A 12,828-nucleotide genomic window follows, 5' to 3' on the forward strand; every position below is an offset into this window, starting at 1 on the left:
TTCAGAAATCCTACTGGCCAAGGAATGACTACATTTTCAGACTTAGAATGTGTGTGTCCATCACTTAAATTAGATGTTTGCGAGGTCAGAATTCTTGTCTTCAATTAAATATCTATATCTATATCTATAGATAAAAACAACATATTATACACATAAAATCTAAGAAGGTAAAACTAATGTTAAACATTTTTACTTAAAAAACCTGGTGGAATTATAGTAAAAATATGTTTTCCCCATATACTTTCTAATGGAAACCTATTTTTATCAATTACTCTTAAAATTATAGTTCAGTATTCATTTATTTGCTGATTTTTGACTCATCCACTATAATGTAAGTCTGTAAGGGTGAACGAATGGTATTTTTGGCACCCTGCTATATACACAGTGCTAACCTGACTTTCTAAACCCTTACCCCACTTTTATTTTGTTTTTTTTTTTTTTTTTTTTTTTTTTTTTTTTTTTGCTCTTTGATGTCCAGAATTCCAAAACTTCTTAAATACTCTCAAATTTCTCAATCTGTCCAAGTTTGTTGTTTGGTTGGAAAGTTCTCTTCTCTCCTTTTCACAGAAGTCATCATCTGCACCATTTAAGCTTTTTTACTCCTGGTTCAAATCTGACTTGATTTTTAGAAACCATCTGTATTTTCAGATATATAATGGCAATTTAATACTGTTAGATCCAGTCCTATTTTGGAGTATTTGAGAGAATAACATGGCCTTTCAAAGAAAGTATAGTTCTTCACTAATTCTGTTTCAACACTGTACTTCAAATTGCCTGCCTTTTTTTTTTTTTGAGAACAAGTTTTGCTGTTAATTCTCATAATACAACTCTTTGAGGATAGACGTCCTGCTTGGAAAGTTAGTGCACAGCGACTCCCATTGATAATTTAACAATCTTTTAAAATTAATTAATTTATTTACTTTAAAGGAATATAAATGTCATAAGTACAACTTTACAAATATATTCTTCCCACTGTACCTGCCCTCCCACCCACACTCCCACATCCCCTCCTACTCTCTCTCCTCTTTCTAGTACCATTCTCCATTAAGATTCAGTTTCAATTAACTTTGTACACAGAAGACCTATACTAAGTAAAGATTTCAAAATTTGCACACACCCACACATACACAAACTCTTTCAGAACAAATATCACAGTTAACTCTCATAATACAACTCATTGAGGACAGAGGTCCTGCATGAGGAGTTAGTGCACAGTGACTCCTGTTATTAATTTAACAATTAACACTCTTATGTATGAGCTGCCTATGACATGAGCTGCCGCGGCTATGGAAGCCTTTTGAATCCACAGACTCTGTCAGTATTTATACAAGGCCAAAATCAAACTGGAAGTTCTCTCCTCCTTTTAGAGAAAAGTATATCTTTCTTTAATGTCCACTTCTTTCCGCTGGGCTCTAACTCAGAGATGCTTCCTGTAGAACATTTTTTTTGCCAGTGTTTTGGCTTTCCATGCCTGAAATGCCCTCATGGGCTTTTCAGCCAGACCTGGAAGCCTTAATGGCTGATTCTGAGGTCAGAGTGTTACTTAAAGAAATTTCATTCTATGAGTTTGCTCTGTGGATTGCTTCTCATGTTGGAACATTCTGTCCTTTTTAATTCTGTCCATTATAATTACCCGACACTTGATCCTATTTATATGGTCACTTTAACACTTAATCCTAACTATATGTTGACTTTAATACTTAATATGATCACTTTAGCGCTTAAGATGACATTTTTATCACACAGCTTAATGGAATTTGGGGTCCTAAGACAAGTTTTTAAACTGTACACTTAGAAGTTAGTCCTTAGGAATGTATGCAGAACTATACAGCTTTACAGTTACAAACTTCCTCCTCCCTCTATTATTCCAATTCTTATTTCTTACTGAGATCCATCCTCAATAGACTTTAATACACATATGATTACTCACTATGTTAAGTACTGAGTTCAACAAATAGTATGAAGAGAAAAAAAATGAAAAAGAAAAAAAAAAACAATACTGTTCCTCAACAGTCAAGACAAGGACAGCTAAGGTCATTCCTTCTCAAAGTTTCACTTCTGAAGATTTCAGTATAGGTGCTCTATTTGTTCTTGCAGATCAGGGACAACATATTGTATTTGTCCCTTTGGGACTGGCTTATTTCACTAACTATGATGTTTTCCAATTTCATCCATTTTGTTTTAAATAACCTGATTTTCTCTGCTGTGTAGTATTCCATAGTGTACATATCCCATAATTTCTTTATCCAGTCTTCTGTTGATGGGAATTTAGGTTGATTACATGTCTATTCTATTGTGAATTGAGTTGCAATAAACATGGGAGTGCAGATAACTCTTTTATTTACTGATTTCATTTCCCTTGGGTAAATTCCCAGGAGTGAGATATCTGGGTCAAATGGTAGGTCTATATTTAGATTTCTGAAGTATATCCATACTGTCCTCCAAAGTAGCTTTACCAGTCTACAATCCCACCAATAGTGGGTTAGGGTACCTTTTTCCCCACATCCTCGACAGCATTTGTTTGTTGATTTCTGTATAAAAGCCATTCTAACTTGAGTGAAGTGAAATCTCATTGTGGTTTTGAATTGCATCTGATGGCTAGTGATCTTGAACAGTTTTTAATGTGTCTGTTGGCCATATGGGTTTCCTCTTTTGAAAAACATCTATTTAATTCCTATGCCCATCTCTTAACTGTGTTGCTTATTATGTTGTTGAGGAGTTTCTTGATCTCTTTGTATATTCTGGTTATTAATCCTTTATCAGTTGCATAGTTTGCAAAAAATTTCTCCCATTCTGCCGGTTGCCTCTTCACTTTCCTGAATGTTTCTTTTGCAGTGCTGAAACTTCTCAATCTGATGTAATCTCATTTGTTAATTTTGACTTTGATCTCCTCTATATAGAATCATGTCATGTGCAAATATGGATAGTTTGAATTCCTCCTTCCCAATTTGTATTGTTTGATTTCTTTTTCTTGCCTAATGGCTCTGGCTGTAACTTCCAGGACTATATTGAATATCAGTGGTGAGAGTGGGCATCCTGTCTGGTACCAGATCTCAGTGGGAATGCTTTCAACTTTTCCCCCTTCTTTCAGACATTAGCTGGTTGTCATAAATTGCTTTGATTGTGTTGAGGAATGTTCCTTCTATACCCAATTAGCTTAAAGTTTTCATCATGAAAGGGTGTTGTAGTTTACAAATATTTTCTCTGCATCTACTGAGATAATCATGTGGTTTTTGTTCTTCAGTTTGTTAATGTGATGAATCACATTGATCGATTTCTAAATATTGAACGATCCCTGCATACCAGGGATAAATCCCACTTGGTCTGGGTGGATGATCTTTCTGATGTGTTGTTGTATTCTATTGGCGATAACTTTATTGAGGATTTTTGCGTCTATGTTCATTAGGGATATTTGTCTGTAATTTTCTTTCAATGCTGTATCTTTCTCCAGCTTAGGGATTAAGGTGATGCTGGCTTCATAGAAAGAATTTGGGAGGATTCTTTCTTTTTCGGTTATTCTGAATAGTTTGAGAAGAATTGGAGTTAGTTCTTCTTTAAATGTCTGGTAGAATTCAGCAATGAATCCAACCGTTCCTGGGCTTATCTTTGTTCGGAGGGTCTTTATTACTGATTCAATTTCTGTCTCAGTTATGAGTCTATTTAGGTTTTCTATGTCTTCCTGGTTCAATTTAGGTAGGTTGCATGTGTCCAGGAATCTATCCATTTCCAATAGCTTTCCCTGTTTGCTGGCATACAAGTCCTTGTAGTAATTTCTGATGATTCTTTTTATTTCTGTGGTGTCTGTTGTTACATTTCCTTTTTAATCTCTGATTTTATTGATTTGGGTCTTTCCTGTTTTATAATGTTTTTTTGTAAATTTTGTAAATTTTTTTTATTCAATCCTGTTGATTTTGTCTCTGATTTTAATTGTTTCTCTTCTCCTACTAGATTTGGGTCTGGTTTGCTGCAGTTTTTCTAGGTCCTTGAGCTGCGTTGAAAGCTCATTTATTTTGTGCCTTTCCAATTTCTTGATTTAGGCACCCATTGCTATAAATTATCCTCTCAGCACTGCTTTTGGCGTATCCCATATGTTTTGATATGTTGTGTTATTATCCTCATTTACTTCCACGAAGTTTTTAATTTCTCTTTGGATTACTTCTATGACCCAGTGTTCATTCAGGAGCATGTTGTTCAGTCTCCATGTGTTTGCATACGCTCTAGCGATTCCTGAGTTGCTAATTTCCAACTTCATTCTGCTGTGGTTTGAGAAGGTGCATGGTATGATTCTAATTCTTTTGAATTTGCTGAGACTTGCCTTATGGCCTAGTATGTGGTCGATCCTAGAGAAGGTTCCTTGCACTGCTGAGAAGAATGTAAATTCTTTAAATGTAGGATTGAAAGTTCTATAGATATCTGTTAGATCCATTTGGGCAATAGTGTCATTTAAATATGCTGTTTCCTTATTGATCTTCTGTCCAGTTGACCTGTCTATTTCTGAGAGTGGAGTATTAATGTCCCCTGGTACTATTGTATTGGAGTCTAAGTCTCCGCTTAAGTTTCTTAACATATCTTTTAAATAACCCAGTGCCCTGTAATTAGGTGCATATACATTTATAATAGTTACATCTTCCTGTTGAATTGAACTCTAATCATTATATAGTGCCCCCTTTGTCTCTCTTAAAAGTTTTTGTGTTAAAGTTTATTTTGTCTGATATTAAGATGGCTACACCTGCTTTTTTTGGTTTCTGTTGGCATGGAATATCTTTTTCCAACATTTCATTTTCAGTCTGCGTGCATCTTTGTTGAAAAAATGTGTTTCTTGTAGGCAGCAAATAGATAGGTTTTGTTCCTTAATCCATTCAGCGAGTCTGTGTCTTTTAACTGGAGAGATGAGGCCATTAACGTTCAATGTGACTATTGATAAGTAGTAACTTTGCCCTGCCATTTTCCCAAAGATATTTTCTAGTATATGCTTTGAGTTTCCTGTGATCCTTTACTGGGAGTTTTTCTTCCTTTACCTTCTTTCATATTGATGTCCATGTGTCTGTTTTCTGTGTGTATCACATCTTTAAGCATTTTTTGCAGGGCTGGATGAGTGGCGACAAACTCTTTCAATTTCTGTTTGCTATGAAAGGTCTTTATTTCACCTTCATTCACAAATGATAGCTTTGCATGATATAATATTCTGGGCTGGCAGTTTTTCTCTCTTAGTACCTGGGTTATATCTCGCCATTCCTTCCTAGCCTGTAGGGTTTCTGATGAGAAGTCTGCTATGAATCTAATTGGAGATCCTCTGAGAGTAATCTGATGTTTCTCTCTTGCACATTTTAGGATCTTTTCTTTATGTTTCACTGCGGTGAGTTTGCTTACAACGTGTCATGGTGAGGATCTCTTTTTCATGTTTACTAGGGGTTCTATGAGCTTCTCCAAACCCGGGAAATTTTCTGCTAGTATCTCACTAAAAAGGCCTTCTAATCCTTTCTCCCTCTCCATGCTTTCAGGAACTCCTAGAACCCGAATGTTGGGTTTTTTTAATAGTATCCTGTAGATTCCCAGCAATATTTTTTAGATTTCTAATTTCCTCTTCTTTTCTTTGGTTTGACTGTATGTTTTCCTGTGCTCTGTCTTCTAAGCCCAATACTCTCTCTTCTGCTTTACTCATTCTGTTTTTAAGACTCTCTAATGTGTTTGTCATTTGATCTATTGAGTTCTTCATTTCATTATGATTTCTCTTCACTATCACAGTTTCATGTTCTACTAGTTGCTTCATTTCATTTTTATTCCTCCTTAATATTTCATTTTCATGAGAGAGATTTTCTATCCTGTCCAGTAAGGATTTCTGTAGTTCAAGAATTTGTTTTTGAGAACTTCTTAATGTCCTTATCAATTTTTTTTGAGATCCGTTTCTTGCATTTCTTCTATCTCATCATCTTCATAATCTTGAATTGGGGTTTCTTATTCATTTGGGGGTGTCATAGCGTCTTCCTTGTTCTTATTTCCTCAGTTTCTGCATTTGTTCTTTGGTATTGTGGAAATATTCTTTGGTTTCTTTGCAGTAGTGGTTTTTCTCGTTATACTACGACTAGATTAAGTGGACTGTCTGCTTTTGATGGATCTTTAGAGGCATGTGATGGGTATGGCCAGAAAGCTCTGTTTGGTTCTTCAGGGTTAAAGGTGTGCCAAAAGTGACTCACCCAGCTTGTTATCTCTCTCTCTGTTGCTCTCTCTCACTCTCTCTCTTTTTTTTAACTCAGAAGATTGTAATTCTGCACAGCTGAGCAGAATTGAGGGTAGTCAATATATGAAATCTGGCCCCTGTGGGTATAATATTCATCTGCTCCACCCCAAGGACAATAAAAAAGTTCTATGCAGTCCTCCATGAGATATCAAGCCTCATTCCCTCTAGGCTCTTTCTGCTGTTTCCCCGCCAATGTCTCGGGCTACTAAGGTTTCGCCTCACCACCCCTTCCAGTGCTGGTGCGTGGACTCCATAGCTGGGCTCCTAAGCCATGGGCGTCCTTGCTTTCCCCATAGTTCCTCCATGTCACATCCACTAGATCCGGAAGAGTTTCCTCTGCAATTTTTCTCCCAAGCCTTTCCCCGAAACACAGTAACTCCACTTTTATTAAGCTATCTTTTCCCTGACTATCAGTGCGTGCCTTCACTATTCCGCCATCTTGGCTCTTCTCCCAAACAAAAGCTTTTCATTTTGCTGAGTTTTCAAAGATTTTATTTATTTGAGAGTTAGAGTTACAGACAATGAGAGGAAGAGACAAATAGAAAGGTCTTCCATCCACTGGTTCACTCCCTAAATGGCCACCACAGCCAGAGCTCTGCCAATCCGAAGCCAGGAGCCAGGAGCCTCCTCCGGGTCTCCTACTCAGGTGCTGGGGCCCAAGGACTTAGGCCATCTTCCACTGCTTTCCCAGGCCACGCATAGAGCTGAATTGGAAGAGGAGCAGCTGGGACTAGAACTGGTGCCGATATGGGATGCTGGCACTGCAGGCAGAGGATTAACCTTACTGCACCACAGCACCAGCCCTGACATCATGATCTTTTATATATTTTTTTTGGATTCAATTTTTTTATCTTATCTAATTTTAATCATTTCTTTTCTCTTACTGGTTTTGGGGTTGGTTTGCCGTTGGTTTTCTAGATTCTACATCCTGGAGATGTATTGATAGTTCATTTATTTGGTACCTTTTCAATTTCTCGATGTGGGCACCAATTGCTATAATCCTTCATCTTAACACTGGTTTTGCTGTATCTAATAGGTTTTGATATTGTATTGCCATCTTCAATTGTTTCCAGAAATTTTTTAATTTATGTTTTGATTTCTTCTATGACCCACTTTTCTTTCAGGGCCATGTTTTTCAGTCTCCATGTGTTTGCATGTGTTCTAGACATTCCATTGTTTTTGAATTCAGCTTCATTTCATTGGGGTATGATTTTCTGGCTGATTGGTCTGTCCATTGCTGGAAGTGGGGTTTTGAATTCCCCCCATTAGTATTGTATTAGAGTCTATGTCTCCTTTTAGATCCCTTAACATTTCTCTTAAATAACCAGGTGCTCTGTAATTAGGTACATATACATTTATAATAGTTACATATTCCTGTTGATTTGATCCCTTAATCTTTACATAGTGCCCTTCTATTTCTCTTTTAATAGTTTTTGTGTTAAAGTCTGTTTTACCTGATATTAGGATGGCTACATCAGTTCTTTTTAGGTTTCTCTTGGCATGGAATATCTTTTCCATCCTTTCAGCTTTCAGTCTGCATGCATCTTTGTTGGTGAGATGTGTTTCTTGTAGGCAACAAATATATGGGTTTTGCTTTTTTCATCCTTTCTGCCAGTCTGTGTCTTTTAACTCAAGAGTTGAGACCATTTACATTCAAGGTGACTATTGATATGTACCGATTTTGCCCTGCCATTTCCCCAAACATATTCCTATTTTTTACTTTGAATTTATTTTGATCTTTTACTGAGAGAATTCCTTCTTTTACCTTCTTTTGTAACGATAAGCATGTCTCTGTGTTTATGTGTGCAGCACATCCTTAAGTATCTCCTGTAGGGCTGGATGGGTGGTGACAAATTATTTTAATTTCTTTTTGTTATGAAAAGTCTTTATTTCACCTTCCTTCATAAATGAGAGTTTTGCATGTTATAGCACTATGGGTTGGCAGTTCTTTTCTCTTAAGACTTAGAATATATCTTGCCATTCTCTCCTAACCTGTAGGGTTTCTAATGAGAAGTCACTCTGAGTCTAATTGGAGATCCTTTGAAAGTAATTTGGCATTTCTCTCATGTACATTTTAGAGTCTTTTCTGTATGTTTTACTTTGGTGAGTTTGATTACAAAGTATCTTGGTGAAGATCTTTTCTGGTTCTGTCCATTAGGAGTTCTATGTGCTTCCTGCACTTGGCTGTCCACTTCTTTCTCCAAATTAGGGAAGTTTTAGGTCTTCTAATCCTTTCTCTATTTCCATGCCTTCAGGAACTCCTAGAACCTGTATGTTGGGTCATTTGATAGTATCCTGTAAATGCTCAGCAGTGTTTTTTGGTTTTCTAATTTCCTATTCCTGTTTTTAGTTTGACTGTATAATTTCCTGTGCTTTATCTTCTAGGTTATATATTCTTCCTTCTGCTTCACCAATTCTGTTCTTGAGGATTTCCACTGCATTTGTTACTTGTTCTATTGAATTTACTTCATTTTGATTTCTCTTTAAGATCTCAATTTCATGGGAGAAATTTTCTTTCATGTCCTGTACAGAATTCAGTAGCTCATGCATTTGCTTCTGATTAGTTCTATGTACTCTTATGATGATTTTTTAAATTCCGTTTCTGGCATTTCTTCAGGGCATCATGTTGTCTTCCTTATTTTTGTTTCTTGAATTGGTGCATTTTTATTCAGCATTTGTGGAGATACTCATTGATTTCTTTTTTTTAAACTTTTATTTAATGAATATAAATTTCCAAAGTACAGCTTATGGATTACAATGGTTTCCCCTCATAACATCCCTCCCACCTGCAACCCTCCCCTTTCCCACTCACACTTTGGCAGCTTTTATGTTTGTATTATGTATGTGTCTGTAGATATATAAAGTGTCTGCATTCAGTGACTATCTTGAGGTGTTTGGTGGATGTGGCCAGGAAGCTCTTTTCAGTTCTCCAGGGTGAAGGGCATGCCTAAGGTTACTACCATGGTTTGGCATGGTAAATCTCTTTTTGTTTTTCAGAAGGGAGCTTTATTCTGCTCAGCTAAGCTCCTCTCCCCTGAAAGAGACTAGTGCCTGAGCACTAGCCCCAGTGGGTGTAATATTCGTCCACTCTGTCCAAAGGACCACAGAAAGGATCTGTGCAATCTTCAGTGTAAGCTCAAATATCCCTAAGAATGTCCCTTTCCTAGGTAACCAGGAATCTCTGAGCATGTGGAGTCTCCCACAATGACTGCCCAAGTCCCAGCTACACTGTGAGTCCCTCCACACAGCCTCTCAGTTTTTTTTGTTGTTGTTTTTGTTTTGTTTTTTTACTGTTCTGGTACACAAACCTCCCACCTCATGAGCATTCATCCCCCTGTACTCTCCACCAGAGTCATTTCCACTCGGCTGATTGCTGGGCGCGGACACAAGGTGGCGCAGCTGTTACTTGTGTCCAAAAATCTCTATCAGTTTTTTACAGGACACCTTTTAAGGTGATGGGGAGAGAACGTGTTTTTCTCTCTCTTTTTTTTCACCCACGGAGTTCCGAGTCAAGTTCCCTCTAGGCACTTCCTGCAGCTTTATCATCAGTGGCTTGGGAAGCTGCAGTCTAGTCTCACCTCACTCTCCCATGCTGGTGTAGAAGCTCTCAGCTGCTGGAGTCCTGAACTGTAGGCACTGACGCCCTCCACGTAGATCCACCATGTCCCTCTAATTTGTGTACCTTTCCTCTGTTGTTTTCTCCCTAACTCTTCCCAGAGACCGCATTCTCTCCCCTTTTTAAAAGTTATCCTCTCCTAGACCAGAGCAGTAAGCTTCATCCTTACTCTATCATCTTGGACCCTCCAAATTGCCTGCTTTTCTGATCAACAACCAAAACAGTGCTTCATATTTTTAAATTTCTTTAAAATTGTATTGGATATTTTAAAATAACTTTAATACAATTTTTAATACAGTTACATATAAAGGGAAGATACACATTGCTCATAATCTCATTGCCCAGATTGCAACTTTTGTTCAAAAACAGTTAAACACATATACAATATTTAAATATATACGGTTGTGAAAATAAAATATTTCAGAAAAGTGTCAAATTAAAAATGGAACCCTACTTTTTTCTGATGAAAATAAGGAAAAGGCCTGTTGTATTAACTTCAGAAAGATATCTGTGAGTGTACACACACACATACATATATATATATATATATACACACACACTTGAAATTTCCTAAAGATTAACTTCTGAATATCTAAACTTGTATGACAAGAAAATGTTAAGGTTAAGTTTTCAGTCTGTGCAGAGAAATTTTCTTCAAATTATTGTTAGAATATTTTAATGACTATAAATTTCACTCTATAACTGGGTTTCAAAAAGTGAGCATGATTTACTTTAAAGTCAGAGGTGGATTTCTAATTTCTTCTTTTAAATCTTATTGAAGTTATATGACTTTCATGTATTTCATATGTACAGATTTAGGGACATAGTGATAGTTCCATCCCTACCATCCCTGTTGCCCATACTCCAACCCTTCCTCCTCCTCCCTTTCATATTTTCACTCTTAATTTGTACAAAGATCTATTTTCAGTTTACTTAATGATCATATAGTTAACTATACATTAAGTAAAAAGAGTTCAACAAATAGTATGAAGAAAAAAATAAGCACTGTTTCTCAATGGAAGAGAAAAGAGCTATAAACAATCATCAAATCTCAAAATGTCTATTTCACTCCAATACATTATATTTCAGGTATTCTATCAGTTACCTTGGACCAGGGAAAACATGTGATATGTTTTTTGGGAACTTGTTTATTTCACTGTGTTTAATGTTTTATAGTTGTGTCCATCTTGTTACAAAAGATAGGATTTAATTTTTTTTACACCTGAGTAGTACTCCATAGCGTATATGTGCCATAATTTCTTTATCCAGTCAATAGTTGATGGACATCTGGGTTGGTTCCATATCTTGTCATGAATTTGCTGCAGTGAACATGGAGGTACAGATATATCTTTAATGTACTGATCTCTTTTTGGTTTGGATAAATTCCTAGGAGTGGGATAGCTGGACCATATGGTAGATCTATATTCAGATTTCTGAGCTATCTCCATAATGCTTCCATAGTGGCTACACCAGTTTACACTCTCACCAACAATGGACCAATGTACCTTTTCCCCCACATCCTCACCAGCATTTATTATTTGTTGATTTCGGTATGAGTGCCATTCTAACTGGAGTGATGTGAAACCTCACCATGGTTTTGATTTGCATTTCCCTGATGAATTTTAATTTCTTTTTTTGTTTTTATTTTATATTTTTTATTTAACAGATATAAATTTACAAAGTACAATTTTTGCATTGTTGTGGCTTTTTTCCCCATAACCACCCTCCCACCCACAACCATCCCATCTCCCTCTCCCTCTCCTATCCCACTGTTCATCAAGATTAATTTTCAATTATCTTTATATACAGATGATCAACTTATTATATACTAAGTAAAGATTTCAACAGACTGCACCCACACAACCGCACAAGATATAGTATACTGTTCGACTAGTAGTTTTACTGTTAATTCTCATGGTACAACACATTAATGACAGAGATCCTACATGGAGAGCGGGTGCACAGTGACTCCCATTGTTGATTTAACAATTGACACTCTTATTTATGACGTCAGGAATCACCTGAGGATCGTGCCATGAGCTGTCAAGGCTATGGAAGCCTACTGAGTTCACCAACTCTGATCTTAGTCAAGGCCACATCACAGTAGAGGTTCCTTCCTCCTTTCAGAGAAAGGTACTTCCTTCTTTGATGGCCCGTTCTTTCTGCTGGGATCTCATTCACCGAGATCTTTCATTCAGGTCATTTTTGCCACAGTGTCTTGGATTTCCATGCCTGTGAGACTCTCATGGGCCTTTTAGCCAGATCCAAAAGCCCCAAGGGTTGATTCTGAGGCCAGAGTGCTGTTTAGAAAGTGAAGAGGCAACCAACAGAATGGGAGAAATTATTTGCAAACTACACAACTGATAAAGGATTAACAACTAGAATCTATAAAATTATCAAGAAACTCCACAGCAACAAAACAAACATCCAATAAAAAGATGGGCCAAGGACCTTAACAGACAATTTTCAAAAGAGGAAATCCAAATGGCCAACAGACACATGAAAAAATGCTCAGGATCTCTAGCCATCAGGGAAATGCAAATCAAAACCACAATGAGGTTTCACCTCACCCCGTTTAGAATGGCTTACATATAGAAATCAACTAAAAACAGATGCTGGCGAGAATATGGAGAAAAAAGGACACTTAACCCACTGTTGGTGGGAATGCAAACTGTTAAAGCCACTGTGGAAGACAGTTTGGAGAGTCCTCACAAACCTGAATATAGCCCTACCACATGACCCAGCCATCCCACTCTTTGGAATTTACCCAAAGGGAATTAAACTGGAAAAAAGAGCTGTCTGCACCTCAATGTTTATTGCAGCTGAATTCACAATAGCTAAGACATGGAATCAAACTAAATGCTCATAAACAGATGACTGGATGAGAAATTATGGGATATGTACTCTATAGAATACTATACAGCAGTAAATAAAATTAAATCCGCTCATTTGCAATAAAATGGAGGAATCTCAT

Source organism: Oryctolagus cuniculus, chromosome X, assembly GCF_964237555.1.
Source record: "Oryctolagus cuniculus chromosome X, mOryCun1.1, whole genome shotgun sequence".
Classification (NCBI taxonomy): domain Eukaryota; kingdom Metazoa; phylum Chordata; class Mammalia; order Lagomorpha; family Leporidae; genus Oryctolagus; species Oryctolagus cuniculus.